Source organism: Pelmatolapia mariae, linkage group LG23 (assembly GCF_036321145.2).
Source record: "Pelmatolapia mariae isolate MD_Pm_ZW linkage group LG23, Pm_UMD_F_2, whole genome shotgun sequence".
In the NCBI taxonomy this organism is placed as follows: domain Eukaryota; kingdom Metazoa; phylum Chordata; class Actinopteri; order Cichliformes; family Cichlidae; genus Pelmatolapia; species Pelmatolapia mariae.
The window spans coordinates 3169708-3185153 of record NC_086246.1 but is presented as its reverse complement, the minus strand read 5'-3'; positions in this window follow the sequence as shown (position 1 = coordinate 3185153).

Genomic DNA, 15446 nt, shown 5'->3' with positions numbered 1-15446 from the left:
GTATCAGTCACAGTCTTATAATACACGTTCTTTTCTAAGAAGGTTATACTTAGTGCATGTGTGAGTATATGTATAGTGAACTGGCTTTACACACCATGTGTCCTTTTAAACCAGATTTACTCAGAGTGTGTGTGTGTGTACAGTAGACTGGCTTTACACACCATGTGTCCCTTCAGAACAGACTATACTTTGTGTATATGTATGATGACATCACTGACCTTGTACACCAGACTGTCCTTATAGACCGAGCTACAGAAAAGTCTCTACAAACCACCAGAATGTCTGGAAAAAATAGCCTTTTTTATATCTCAGTTGAGCAAAGAAAATGTTTAAATTTTAAGTTGTGTATAGGTTTGCTGATTTTTTTCATGATTTTTGATATGCATATTGTAGCTCTAGCACCTCTGGAACCCGGTGTCCCCATAGCCCTATGTCCAGTCTAATTTGCCAAAAATTTCAGAAATTGTCCCTCTAACCCAAGAAACGGGTATAGGTGTGTGTGTGTGTGTGTGTGTGTGTGTGTGCGTCTATGTGGTATGGATGGACAGTTGACCTGACGCTGTACCTGGGCTACAGGGACATTTCGACTTTTTACTGTGTATTCATGTGTCCCCCTAAAACATGAATTGTAAATGCATTTTTAAGTGTCTAAATAATAATTTTTTTCTACTTCTTATGAGGTCATTATTTATCTTTTAACCTGTATTTGCTTAAACTCTAGTGTAAATTTATTTATTAAACTATAATTAAAAGATTTTCTGATTTTCTTAAAAGTAAACCTATACCACTCACCTGATTTTTGTGTATTCCAGTTTATTGCACAGCGACGTTTCGAGTTAGAGTGGATGTGTGTAAGTACTACAATTTAATACACATTTTCAATACACACGGCCGGAAGTCATTGTGATTGGTAGGCTATATATATAGGCGGTACTTACCGGAAATGATTTCGCGCGCGTGCCCTTTAACAAGTACATGTCGACGGCAATACGAAGACTGATTAAAAGCACAAAGGTAAGCCTTTTTTAATGTAAAATGCACCATGACTTTAATACTATATGAAATTATAGGTGTACAGGCTTATATTAAACTGGTTTAATATATGCTTTATGGACTGTTGGCTAGTTTTTGAAGAAGTAAAACTGCCTCAGCGTTTGTCATGGAGTAAATAAAATAGGGCTGATGACTAACCGCGTCAACGCGATAAAGCGGGCTAACCCGTGTTAGGATTTACTCGGTGTTAAAGCATTAATGTGGCTTAAACGTGTTAATGCCGACATCGCGACTAACGTGATTAACAATTAAACCAGCGCAGTCTGAGTCAAAATCCCTGATGTCGCTGTCAGCTAATTTCGGGCAGTTTGTCCAATGTCTGTCCATTCTGCTGACAGCCCTAAAATAAAAGCAAGGGGTATAAGTGTATTTAATCCTGTATTTATTTATATGTCTGAAGAAAAAACTTCTTACAGTTTTGATGCCTAAGCTTTCTCAGTACTTGTATCACTCTCTGCAGTCGCCATTACAGAAATGTCACATGTCGCCATTTTGAGAACTTGGCTTTTAACATTTTAAAAGAAGGCATAAATTAGGACTATGAATAAGTCAGCTGTGTTTATGCTGTAAACTACACTACTGCTAGTTCCACTACTACTGATGATGATGACGATAATCGTAATACTTTATATGCTTTGGTAATACAGGCATCAAAACGTACAGGAGAACATGCGAAGGAGACGCATTCCTCCACGGGAGGATGCAGTCTGTCATGTTTCTGCTGGAAGGGACAAACTGGGACTTGATATCCACTACATAAATGCCTTCAAAGGTAAGTTGGTCTTTAGTTTGGATTAGATTTGGAGTTTGTCACTTTGTCTTTTGTCACTCACTTGGTATGCCTCTGCAATTCAGGTCGGGGCATTTTCACGACTGTTCCATTCCAAAAAGGAGACTTCCTTTTGGAATACAGAGGTAAACTCATACCAAAAGAAGAATGTGAGCGGAGACACAGAGTTTATCATGACAGCCTGAAGGTGTTCATGTTTGAATTCAAGTTTGATGGAAAACTCTGGTGGTGCGTATTATATCAGTGTAGTTTGATTAAGATTAAATTACACTTTGCTTTTGATTTATGAAAAAAAAGCTTCCTAACAAAAACTAGTTAAGCTAATACTTTTTTGCCTAACCCCACAGTGTGGATGCATCTCAAGAGGATGGGTCATTAGGAAGACTTGTCAACGACAACCACATCAGTCCAAGTGCTAAAATGAAAATATTAAATATCAATGGAAAGCCCCATCTATGCTTATTTGCAAGCAGAGACATAAGTCCAGGCGAAGAAATAGACTATAATTATGGTGACTCGGATTGGCCCTGGAGATGCAAGGTATTTCTACAATTGTACTTTTTGGAACTGATAAATTGCATACCGTAAGCCATTTTTACATTTGTACCAACTCAAATTGGCTTAACGTGACTTAGGGCATCTAGTTTTCCATTGAAATTGAGTATCACCTACTGTGCCTTTGGTCACTATAGCAATGCAGCCGAGCATCCAGTGATATAAATGTATTTTCATTCTCTATCTGTTACACACGAAGACTGAGACCAGCCAGATTGAGAAGACTGTAAGCTGCCTAAAGCCGCAACCAAACTTCATTCCAAACAATTCAGTGCAAGATTCTGAAGAGGTAACATTGACCTAGGACAGATTTTAATGAATGTTTCTCATGCACGATGTGTACCTTTTGCTATTTGCTGATAGTGAAATGGTTTATTCATCCTCTTGAGTGATGCATTTTTAGTAACTGTCAGATTACTGTTCTTTTGTCTTCATTCTCTATCTGTTACACACGAAGACTGAGACCAGCCAGATTGAGAAGACTGTGAGCTGCCTAAAGCCGCAACCAAACTGCATTCCAAACAATGATCTGGACCTGAAACATCCAGAGCCTGAAAGGGTAAATATAATCCAGTGTACCACTTAATGAGCTAATAATTTAATCTATCATCATTCTCTATGGATGCTGTGTGTGTGTGTGTTTGGCAGTCACCTGGGTGTAATGTGATTTACATGGACCGTGGCTTGTAGGTCCTTTTCATTGTTTCAAAGTGCAAGTCTGGATAACGTGTGTGTGTGTGTGTGTGTGTGTGTGTGTGTGTTAACCACCCAAATGTGACTTAGGAGGACCACACTGTTATAGGGGGACTCCGTCAAAGTTTGCTTCATGGTGACATCACTCTGGTTTTAGGAGGGGTCTTCTCTTATTTTTTTGACAGTTTGACCTACAGCACGCAGAACTGACTGCATGCGCTTTGTTTCTGTGTTGAAATGGTTTGAAACTCAGGCTTGAACATTAAGATAGATAGTACTATACAACTGCTTAACTTGATTTAGGCACTTTTTACTGCTGTAGTGCATGGGTTCTCCCTGGCTGTGTACTCTGGCTTCTTCCCACAGTCCAAAGATGTAGCTTATGGGGTTAGGTTAACTGATGATTCAAAACTGCCCTTTGGTGTGGATGCAAATGCCTGTCCTTCCATGTTAGACTGGTGATCTGTCCAGGTTGTACTGCCCTTTGGTAGCTGGTATAGGCCCCAAACCTGCTACCCCACAATCCTGATAAGGATAAGTGAAAGAGGATGGATGATTGCCACGGAATCAGTTGTTAATTGGAGTGAGAGGCTGTCGCAAGGTATCACATTGACAGACTCTAACACAGTCACACCTATGGGCAATTTAGAATTACCAGTCCAGCAAACCCCACTAACTGCATGTCTTTGGGCGGAAGTTGTAGTTGGCAGATACAAGTCGGGTGAGAGGCATTGTGCACCCACCATATTTGGAATAGAGGTTCCAGCCGCAAGGATAAGCAAATAAGGAAGGATTGTTTTTATAAATTTTGTTGTTGTTGTTTTTTTTTTACTCTGACCCACTCCACACAGATAAGAATGCATGTGCCATTTTTAAGAAGTTGCAGTGTTTTAAGTCAATTAACTATTCTAGATAACAACAAAGTGACAGAATCAGTTCCCCTAATCCCAGTAAAATGGTTCCAGTAGAAAAAAGTGAAGAGGTTGATTGCGTTCAAATTTTATACTGGGATGAAGTGTATTAGTTGATATCTGCAACTGAATTGAAAACACCTCACCTTTCCAACTGTCCAAAACAAATAAATGTTGCAATATTTTGCTAACAGTGTCACAGTCATCGTCTGGTGTGCACAACAATATCATCTTTGGACAAGTGCATTCAGTGTGTGGGACCGGTTTCCTCCCTCAAGTGGCTTGGCTATAAGTGCAAAGGTGAAACATTTAGTGAATAGGTACAGTATATAGTAAAAAGCATTAATAGAGTTCAACAAGTTAAGACTACCTGAAATGAACACTGCTCCCTTTTTAATCAGTGGGTGGTCACGTCTAATTAAAGAAATTTAGTATTACCTCTTTGTTGCAGGACCTTGTAAAAATGGTATACTTGGGATTGTCCTCAATTCCCCATTCCATAACATAAACTGCTCAAAATAATAAAGGGAACACTTAAACAATCCAATGTAATTCCAAGTCATTCACACTTCTGTGAAATCAAACTGTTCACTTAGGAAGTAACACTGACAACCAGTTTCACATGCTGTTTTGCAAATAGAGTAGACAAAAAGTGGAAATTATAGTCAATTCACCATAATAAAGGACTGGTTCTGCAGGTGTTGAACACAGACCACTTCTCAGCACCTATGCTTTCTGGCTGATGTTATGGTCACTTTTGAATGCTGGTGATGATTTCATTTTAGTAGTAGCGTGAGACAGAGTCTACAACCCACACAAGTGGCTCAGGTAGTGCAGCTCATCTAGTGTAGCACATCAATGTGAGCTGTGGCAAGAAGGTTTGCTGTGTCTGTTAGTGTAGTGTCCAGAGCATGGAGCTGCTACCTGGATGTGGAGTAGGCCATAGGAGGGCAACAACCCAGCAGCATGACCGCTACCTCCACCTTTGTGCAAGGAGGAACAAGAGAAGCCCTGCAAAATGACCTCAAACAGGCCACAAATGTGCATCTGTCTGCTCAAATGGTCAGATGGCTTGAGGGTCCAGCGTTCACAAGTGGGGATTGAGCTTGCAGCCCAACACCATGCAGGACATTTGTCATTTGCCAGAAAACACAAAGTTTGGCAACTCCGGCACTGGCACCCTATGCTCCTCACAGCTGAAAGGAGGTTCAAACTGAGCACATGTGACAGTCTGGAGATGCCGTGGGGAACGTTCTGCTGCCTGCAACATCCTCCAGCATGATCATATTGGCAGTGGGTCAATTGTGTATTTGGCCCTGGGGTCCACCTAATGTGAGAGGACACTGGACCTCATGTGGCTGGAGTATGTCAGCAGTTCCTCCATGACAAAGGCATTGATGCTATGTACTGGCCCGCCTGTTCCCCAGACCTGAATCCAATTGAGCACATCTGGGACATCATGTCTCACTCCATCCACCACAAACTGTCCAGGGGTTGGTGGATGCTTTAGTCCGGGTCTTGTAGGAGATCCTTCAGGAGACCATCCGCCACCTCATCCCGAGCATGCCCAGGCATTGTAGGGAAGTCATACAGGCATCTGGAGGCCACACACATTCAACTACACATTTTCATGCCATTCAACTACCTAAAGAACAAAGTATTTAATAAGAAGAATTCATTCATTCATATCTGGGATGTCCTTTTTTTTGGGGGGGGGGTTAGCAGTGTATGTGTAGTCATTAAAATATCCTTAAGTGTGAACAGTTTGTTTTGTTTTTTCAGCATTTGACATTACTGCAATGCTTTGACAAAAAACTACTTCACTTAAATAGAACTGCAAAGCTAAATTAAGTCTATCAAAATGTGTTTCAGTTTGTTTAGGGGTCTGGCACAAATCCTGCCTTGCAAAATTGGCAAATCAGAATTGTCACCAGTCAACACAGGTGTGTATCCCATTCATATTTGGCTTGACTTTTTTCAGTTTATTTTTTTACCTGTCTAAAGTATTGATCAATTAAAATAACTTTTATTCTTACATTCCAGAAAGAAGAAATTTCTGAATATTCAGAGGAAGATGGATTGCCACATGCAGTTCTGGATCAAATATCAAGCGATGATGATGGCAACCACAGCATATCAGAAGAAGAATATGTGCCAGATTCAGAGTCATATGATGAAGATTCAGATAAAGACATTTCATTATTGCCAAGCACATCAAAAGGTCTGCTATGGCAAGATGACATCTCCAAAGCGCATGAACAATCAGATTCAACAAGTTTAATCCAAAACTTGACAAAAGACAAGCCAGAAGATAAAAGTGAGCTTTGCGAAACTGAATCAGAAAAAATGACTTTAAGTAAAAGAAATTACTGCTATTTTTGTGGCAAACCACAAGCTAAAATTTCCCGCCACCTGAAAACGCACAAAACAGCTCCTGATGTTGTGCATGCATTTTCCCTGCCTAGAGACTCAAACGAGCGTAAAAACCTGTTAGAGAAATTGAGAAATAAGGGAAATTTTAAGCATAATGCTGCAGTGTTGCATGGTGGAGTGGGACCACTGAAAGTGAAGAGAAGACCCAAGATTAAAGCAGTAGAGGGAAAGTTTGCTCATTGCTTTTATTGTCAAGGGATGTATGTTCAGAAGGATCTTTGGAGACATGTCCGCAGATGTCCTAACAAACCAAAAGATGACACAGATAAAGAACCTGGAAGAACCAAAGTACTCGGCCTGGCTTTAACTCTGGAGTCTCAGTGTTATCCGCAGGTGTCAAGTGGAGTGTGGAAGGTTCTTGCTGTTATGAAACAAGATGAGATTGCCTCAGCTGTGCGAAATGACTTTACTGTTATTCAGTTTGCCCAGTCCCTCTACAATAAACATGGACAAGACCCTACTAAGTATGATTATATACGACAGAAGCTTCGTGAAGCGGGACGTTTGTTGTTGTGTCTGCGTACAGAATTCTCAGTGCAAAACATGGAAGAAGCTATTAAGCCTGCTAACTTCCAGAGAGTTGTGCAAGCAGTAAAGAAAGTTTCAGGTTTTGATGAAGAAACACTGTCATACAAAACTCCAAGCCTTGCGCTGAAACTGGGACATACACTGCATAAAATGTCTGACATTATCCATTGTCGTGCCCTCATGACAGAGGATGAAGCCCTAATCAAGTCCACTGATGCGTTCAAGAAGTTGTATGTCTCCAAATGGTCCGAGATGGTGTCTCACCGTGCCTTGAACACACTGAGCGAGGCAAAGTTTAACAAGCCATCAACATTGCCCTTTACAGAAGATGTTCGGATTCTCCATCACTACCTTCAAAAATCTGCAGAAAGTGCCTTTTGCAGCTTGGAGAACGAAGCCACAGCTCAGAATTATGCCCAACTTGCACAAGTTACACTCTCACAAATCATTGTGTTCAATCGAAGACGTTCTGGAGAGGTTTCAAAGATGCGGCTCAAAAGTTTTCTTGAAAGAGACAAAACAGCACTCCACACAGATTTTGCCATGGGGCTTTCAGAAATGGAACAGAGACTCTGTAACTATTTCTGTAGAATAGAAATAATGGGAAAAAGGGACAGAAATGTTCCAGTTCTGCTAACACCAAGCATGCTGGATGCTCTGTCACTACTGGTTAGTAGGAGGCCTGACTGTGGTATTTGTGCCACTAATATCTACGGTCCTGATTCGAGATATTGAGAACCAAAACAAAATATCAGAGGCCCAGAAGGATGCAATCAGATGAAGAGTTTATTGACAACACACGCGTGGGAAGAAGCACACAGCATCACATCTGTGAGGTTCTTCCCCAAACATACACAGAGAATGGTTTTTATAGCATCGGAGTATAACGCCTCCTCTTGCGTTCTATAACATATTTTTGTATTTCTAAGAACATCATTTGCATCTTGTACAGACAATGATCAATTTTAGAGCCAAAGTCAGACACAGAAGTTCCTCTTTCTAGCATCTTCTTTCCAAATATGGCGATGATCTCAGACCTTGGATGTCCCCGTAAACTTGTCCTCCTGTTGACCCATCACCTATCATCTGTTGTTAAGCAGACTTTAGTAAAGCAAATTACACCAGAAGCTGATTACATTCAGGCCTTCACTCCAGCCTGTTTCTAAATTATCTGTACTATATGTGTTTTATAAACCTATATGCAGTTTTAACCTTAATGTTATATGTGTATACAATGATTATGGCTGCTCCTGTAATACAAATGTCAACATATGATCATGACAACACCTGTAACACAAGTTTCAATGCAATGCCAACAGCTTCAACAAATGCTTTGATGAAATGATGATTGATGCAATGATAATGATGATGGTTATGAATAGTAGCAGCAAAATATTTCCCTCATCCTGACACTACCTCTCTTGACCCTCTTTTTTTTAAAAGAGGGTCACCACCCTTTGCTTGTGTCATTTCTCTGACCCTCTCTAGCAGTCCTCTGGCTAGGGAACAACCTCAGGCGTTCGAGTTGGTCAATCAGAACGCACTTCTTAATAAACACAATATGCAATGTGTATAAAATGATTAGAGGTTACAATGAGAAACGTTACTCTGAGGCCTGCTACTTAAATAAACATCTCAGTGCAACATCAATGCTATAGGTTCTATAATTAATGCAATGCTAATGCGAGCTGAGCTCAATCAGCACTCCTCCCTCACCACTGAACTCACTCACACCGGTGAGATACCCCTTACACTTGTGAATCTCCAGTGGTCTGGGCTTCAAGCTCCACTTCCTTTCTGTGGCTCTGATGAATCCAATATGGTCTCTCTACAATTTTACAGGCTTGAACAACCTTAAGCTAAACTTCACATCATAACTGACTAAGGTGCCTCTTCATATTAATATTATGTCATTATTAGTGTTATTATCTTTTCATATACCAGCAATAGTATATTACAATATTCTATTAGTATAGTACAGTATGCTACTGTACTATTAACATACAATAGTTTATTATATCATTTTGTTTATATTTTATTTTGTATCCATCAAGGGCTCGGGGTGATCTGCAGTTTCACCCTTTCCCAATCTGGAGACATTTTCCTTTTCACACACTTTCCTTGGGTTAACAATCAACACAACCTTAATATACCTTATGCATCTCTTTATTTCATTTAATATGTCTTCGTTTCAATTATCATAAAACACACTTCTTCTTTTTTTTTTGTAATGTGGTGGATAATCCTAAACCTCCATGATTTAGCTTCCATTTTCAATCCAATTATATCCTGTACCTTCTCGCTCGAACCCGTCCGGGCTTGACCTCTGACTGGTCCCTTACCCTCTCTTCACAGTGTCCTGTGTGGCCTTAAAATCTCCAACAACACAGTCCCACTCAGATCTTTCTGCTCCTCTGTTTCTTCTCCGTTGGTCTTTCAGTCTTTTCTTTCAGGTCAAGCCTTAGCCTGGCAAAATATCATATTCAGTGCCTTCAAACAGTCATGTCACACTGTTCTTACCAGCCCGCAGTTCACCGTGGATGTTTTCATCACGTGCTTTCTTTCATGCCGCTGGACTCATCAATCGTTGTGAGTGTGAATGCTTCACTTGCACTGTCTTTTGCCTGCTATTTAATCTTCAAGTCCACGATGTTCTGTCTGTCTTCATCAGGAGATTAACTGTCCTTTAAGCTTCTTCTTAGGATGGGGACACAATAAGAGGTCAAGTTGTAAAATTTTAGCCAAAAGCCCTGGCCTGTTTTCATCCCCATTATTGTTAATCTATTCTTTTGACCACTGTTCTCATGTTTTCAGGTTGAGGAGAGTCCACCTGTATTGACACACTAAAACATGTAATTAATATCATTTTTCATTACTTTTTCTTAAGACAGTCAGTCTCTAATTCCTCTGTTTTCATGTTGCAACGTCTCTCACCAGTTCACAAGCTATAATCAGACTTCCTGTTTGATGCACACACCATGCAGTTTGCCTACGCACACACTTCTTATCTCCCTGAGTTGTCATCTGCTTTTATAACTTAAACAAACTCTTGTTTTGTATTTACAGTCTATAAACCCTCTGTAACTCTGCAAAGAGTTGATCTAAAAAGAATGTACCCTCAGTACAGTACAGTTCTTTCAGACCTCAGGACAATTAACAGTTTTTGTTGTTTGTTTTTTCCACATGTAACCTGGACGTGTGTCCCTCTATCTATGAAGAGATGATCTATACAGCTCGCCCAAGTGCAATGTCTACAATCTCTGAATCTAGGTTTGGGAAGGAGATTGGCAGTAGCAACTCTGTAAGAGCAATAAGACTTCCAACCCACATAACACGCACGACCACAGGTTTGTGAAACAAAGTTTGCTTTATATATATGTTTTCTTTGGATCAGTTCCCTTTGCTCATCCTCAACATAGGGATACCTTCAAATGCAGCAAACAACTCAAATGCATCACAAAAATAATTGAAACAATCAAAACAGATGTAAGACAGGAAAGAAAACACAATATTTCAACACCCCAAAGAAAAGGAAAAAGAAAGAAAATGTGGTACCACTAGACTTTTACTGGTTGTCAACCGTCAGTTTTTATGATGTCAGTTTCATTTAGTTACCAGTTTATTTGGGTTTGAGAACAAAAAACAACCTGAGTTCCAGGCGAAGAAAAAAGTAGCAAAAGAAAATGATAAAGTGTCTCTCAGGTGGACTTCCTTTTGTTTTTTTTTCCTACCGCCCTCCTGGTACGGCAGGCATCAACGAGTCGCGTCCTGACACACAGAAGGCCTCCACAGCAGCAACAGAGTCCTAGATCTGCGATGGCAGCTCCTTATGCAGCACACATGGAATTGTTCCTCAACAAAAAAAAAAAAAACCAGTCTGCACACAACATGCAGAATGTTAGATGTCCACATTCCTTAAAAGTCCTTATTCATAATGTCCTTGGTTACTCTTAAATATTAAAATAAATACACTGGTATTACTGTGCATCACCCGCAGTTACAGCTACAGCCCAGCTACAGCACATGTACTGTGCATAACCACTTAGCTGGCCGCGGCTGAACTAGCAGGCCCAAGAAAGGAAAAAACACTAAACACTCATAATAACAAAACCTGTCACAACATCGAAATATGAATACATCTTAAACATCCTTAAACAACACTTACTACTATTCTGACTGGTTAGTTATTTTTCTTTTAGTGCACTGAACTGCAATAGCGGTGCTAAGTGAGCTAGGCTAACTCACCAGAATAGTTCAAAAAGTTCGAAGAAACACTCCGACTCCTTCGAGGTAGGTACTCGTCTGTGGTTCACCGCTAACGGCAGCTCTCTCACAAATGTTAACGGAACCTCTTTTCTCTCTTTCAACTGGAAAACCGTGCTTCGCGGCAGCATGGAGTTTTTCCTTGCCGTCTTTGTTCCTCTACACCACACCTTCACGCGCACCGAGCTGCAGGTGATGCCTTCAGGGCAAGCCCGGAAATTAAACTATCAGACGAGAAGTACGATGCATTCAAAGAGCCCTGTACTTCTGATTGCTGTAAATCTTACCAGGGTTACACACACATCAACTTTTTTCAGCTCAGTTTTTGTAGCATCATCCGCACAATACTTTCCTCAGCCTTTTGCATCCTTCCGTAAACTTCGTCGTCCCACACACACTTCTCTCTCAGACGCCCTCTGTCCACGCACTCTAAGTCATTATCACTTATGTATTATTTGGTACCCATCACACAGAATCATTCAAATCCACTACTCACAACATGCACACACTTAGAATCACTCAAAACACGCTTTCCTAAGAATATTTGATCAAACATGCTTTCTCAAAAATCAGAAAGAGCAAGTCAAAGAAAAACAATTCAAACCTCTAATAATTCTCACACCACACACAAAAATGAAAAAATAAAACACACCAGGTATTGCTGACAGCGGAGACTCCCGCACACCTAATCGGATTCTTCCACCCTCAGCAATATGAGCTCATTCATTTGTTTCATTTTGTTTTGTTTTTAGGAAAAGAGTTCTTTATGCTTTTGGACTGGATTGGCTCGCTGCAATCCTTTTAAACAGGGACTCACAATCTGATCAGATCCCCACACGTGGCCTCTTTCCTCCGCCCATTGTAATCTGGAAGAGGTCACCTGATGTTTTTGTTCTTCCCGAGACTTTTATCAGCGCTGTAGTTCACTCTTTTTTCAGGCCTGCTTAGAACAAAAATTAGAAAAAGAGAGCTGATTATTAGCTCATCAAAACACAAAACAAAATCACCTGACAGGATTTCTAAGTGCACTGTTACTATTTTAAAGGGCCCAATTCTAGACATGTCCATGTTTAATAAAACTCCCTCTATTATAATAAAAAAACCAAAAAACAACCCAAACCTATATGTGACAATTCTCCCCATCTTAGACAAAATGTGACCATAAATATCCTTTTCTAAATCATGTTCTTCTCTTCACACAACTCTTGGCCTCCAGGGCATACACTTTGGACTTATAACCGTGATATAAGATAAGATAAGATAAGATAACCTTTATTAGTCCCACATGTGGGAAATTTGTTTTGTCACAGCAGGAAGTGGACAGTGCAAAAGTTATGAAGCAAAAATTAGAATAAAATAAAATAAGAATAAATACAGTACACAACTGTACAGAATAGAATAAAATAAAATACTATATACAGTAGAATAAAATAGAATAAAATATGCAATAAGATAAAAATAGAATACAAGTGCTATATACAACTCAGTAAAAATACAACGATACCAGAAAAGATTATTGCACATGTGTGAATGTGTGTGTTGATCAGTTGGAGTCTTTGTTGTGCAGTCTGACAGCAGTGGGGAGGAAAGACCTGCGAAATCTCTCCGTCCCACACCGTGGGTGCCGCAGTCTCCCACTGAAGGAGCTGCTCAGTGCTGTCACAGTCTCATGCATGGGGTGGGAGATGTTGTCCAACAGGGATGACAGCTTAGCCACCATTCTCCTGTCACTCACAACCTCCACTGGGTCCAGAGGGCATCCTAGAACAGAGCTGGCCCTGCAGATCAGCCTGTTCAGTCTCTTCCTGTCCCCAGAAGAGATGCTGCCGCCCCAGCAGACCACACCATAAAAGATGGCTGAGGCCACCACAGAATCATAGAAGGTCTTCAGGAGTCGGCCCTCCACTCCAAAAGACCTGAGTCTCCGCAGCAGGTACAGTCTGCTCTGCCCTTTCCTGTAGAGGGCGTCTGAGTTATGAGTCCAGTCCAGTTTGCTGTTCAGATGAACACCAAGGTACCTGTAGCTGTCCACAGCCTCAATGTCCATACCTTGGATGTTCAGTGGTTGCAGTGGAGGATGTTTGTGCCTGCGGAAGTCTACCACCAGCTCCTTTGTTTTACTGGCATTGATCTGGAGGTAGTTCAGCTGGCACCAGTCCACAAAGTCCTGAGTCAGTCCTCTGTACTCCTTGTCGTCCCCATCAGTGATGAGGCCGACTATAGCAGAGTCATCAGAGAACTTCTGCAGGAAGCACTGGGTGGAGTTGTGGGAGAAGTCTGCAGTGTAGATGGTGAAGAGGAACGGAGCCAGAACCGTTCCCTGTGGGGCCCCCGTACTGCAGACGACCCTGTCCGACACACAGCCCTGAGTCCTCACATACTGTGGTCGGTCGGTGAGGTAGTCCAGAATCCAGGTAGTGAGGTGATGGTCCACTCCAGAGTTCTCCAGCTTGTCCTTCAGAACCGAGGGAAGAATAGTGTTGAAGGCACTGGAGAAATCAAAGAACATGATTCTCACAGTGCTTCCAGCGGTCTCCAGGTGAGCGAGGGAGCGATGTAGGAGGTGAATGACGGCATCATCCGCTCCAATGCCAGGCTGGTAGGCAAACTGAAGTGGATCCAGTGATGAGCTCACAAGGCGCCGAAGCTGAGCCAGGACCAGCCGCTCCAGGGTCTTCATCAGGTGGGATGTCAGAGCCACCGGCCTGTAGCTGTTGAGGTCCTTGGGGCGTGAAGTCTTTGGCACTGGTACAACACAGGAGGTTTTCCAGAGCTGTGGGACTCTTCCCAGCCTCAGGCTCAGGTTGAAGAGGTGCTCCATCACACCACACAGTTGGTCTGCGCAGGACCTGACGACCCTCGAGCTGATGCCATCTGGACCCGCTGCCTTCTTGGCTTTAATCCTCCTCAGTTCCCTCCTAACCTGGGTGGTTGAGAGAGACAGGCTGGAGCCTTGTGTTGATTGTGTATTGGATGCTGTTGTTGGGGGTGGGGAGGAGTGAGCAGGGTGAATAGAGGAGGTGTGAAGTGTCTGAGGTGTCAGAGGTGGAACAGCAGCAGTGGGGGTGGGTGAGTCTGCAGCCGATGTTGAAGACTGCCTCATGGCTGAATCAAATCTGTTGAAGAAATGATTCAGTTCATTTGCCCACCTCACATCCCTCCCAGGCAGAGAGTTCTGATGTTTGTGGCCCGAGATGGTTCTGAGGCCTCTCCAGACTTCACCAACGTTATTTTGCTGAAGCTGGTTCTCCATCTTCTGCCTGTAGCTGTCCTTCCCATTCCTTATCAGTCCCCTCAGCTCTCTCTGCACCCTTTTCAACTCCTCTTTGTCTTTGGATTTGAAGGCCCTCCTCTTCTGCTTGAGGACGGCTTTAATTTCTGGGGTAATCCAAGGTTTGTTGTTGGAGAAACACCGTACAGTCCTGGTAGGTACGGTGTTATCCACACAGAAATTAATATAGTCAGTAATACATGTAGTAAGGCTGTCGATGTCCTCTCCGTGGTCGTCACAGATCACCTCCCACACAGTCGACTCAAAACAGTCCTTAAGAGCCTCCTCGCTCTCCTCCGACCATCTCTGTACTGTGCGGGTGGCTGGTGGCTCCCTGCGCACTATAAGTCCTCACAGCGCACCAAGCACAGAGAAAATTCAACCTCAGTGCTTTAAAATTCTCACCAAGATTCAAAAACTGTTTCTGTCATTTATCTGCGCAAGAACTTCATCAAATTGACCTCGCTGGGTCCAGTAATCTTCAGCACATGTACATCACTGCCGCCAGTGCTGATTTAAAAACAGTTTCTTATCTCAATGCACCCAGTATTAACTTATCAGATGGACTGCAACACTTGTATCACAGCACATCTAGTAATATTTTCAGAATTACTTCAACATGGTAAACATTGATTTTCCTTTCAAATCAATTTACCATTAAAACTCAAGATCACAGCTGACTCGATTCTCTGAAATCCTGAGTCAGTTAAACACCTTGCTCAACTCAAGGTGTCCTTTTCTCAGACTCCCTCGTCTGAGCTCACTCTTTTACCCCGGCATTTCCACCGGAATGTTACAAGATCTTCCACTCTTACTTGGTGAAAGAAGGTAACTTCGTAAGGTCTCTCCACTGTCTCACAGTAGCAAACAACCTGCGCATTCAGAAGATCCCCTTCCCACTGTAATTCACTTTTCATAGACCCAAAAGTAAACATATTATCCCCTAGTC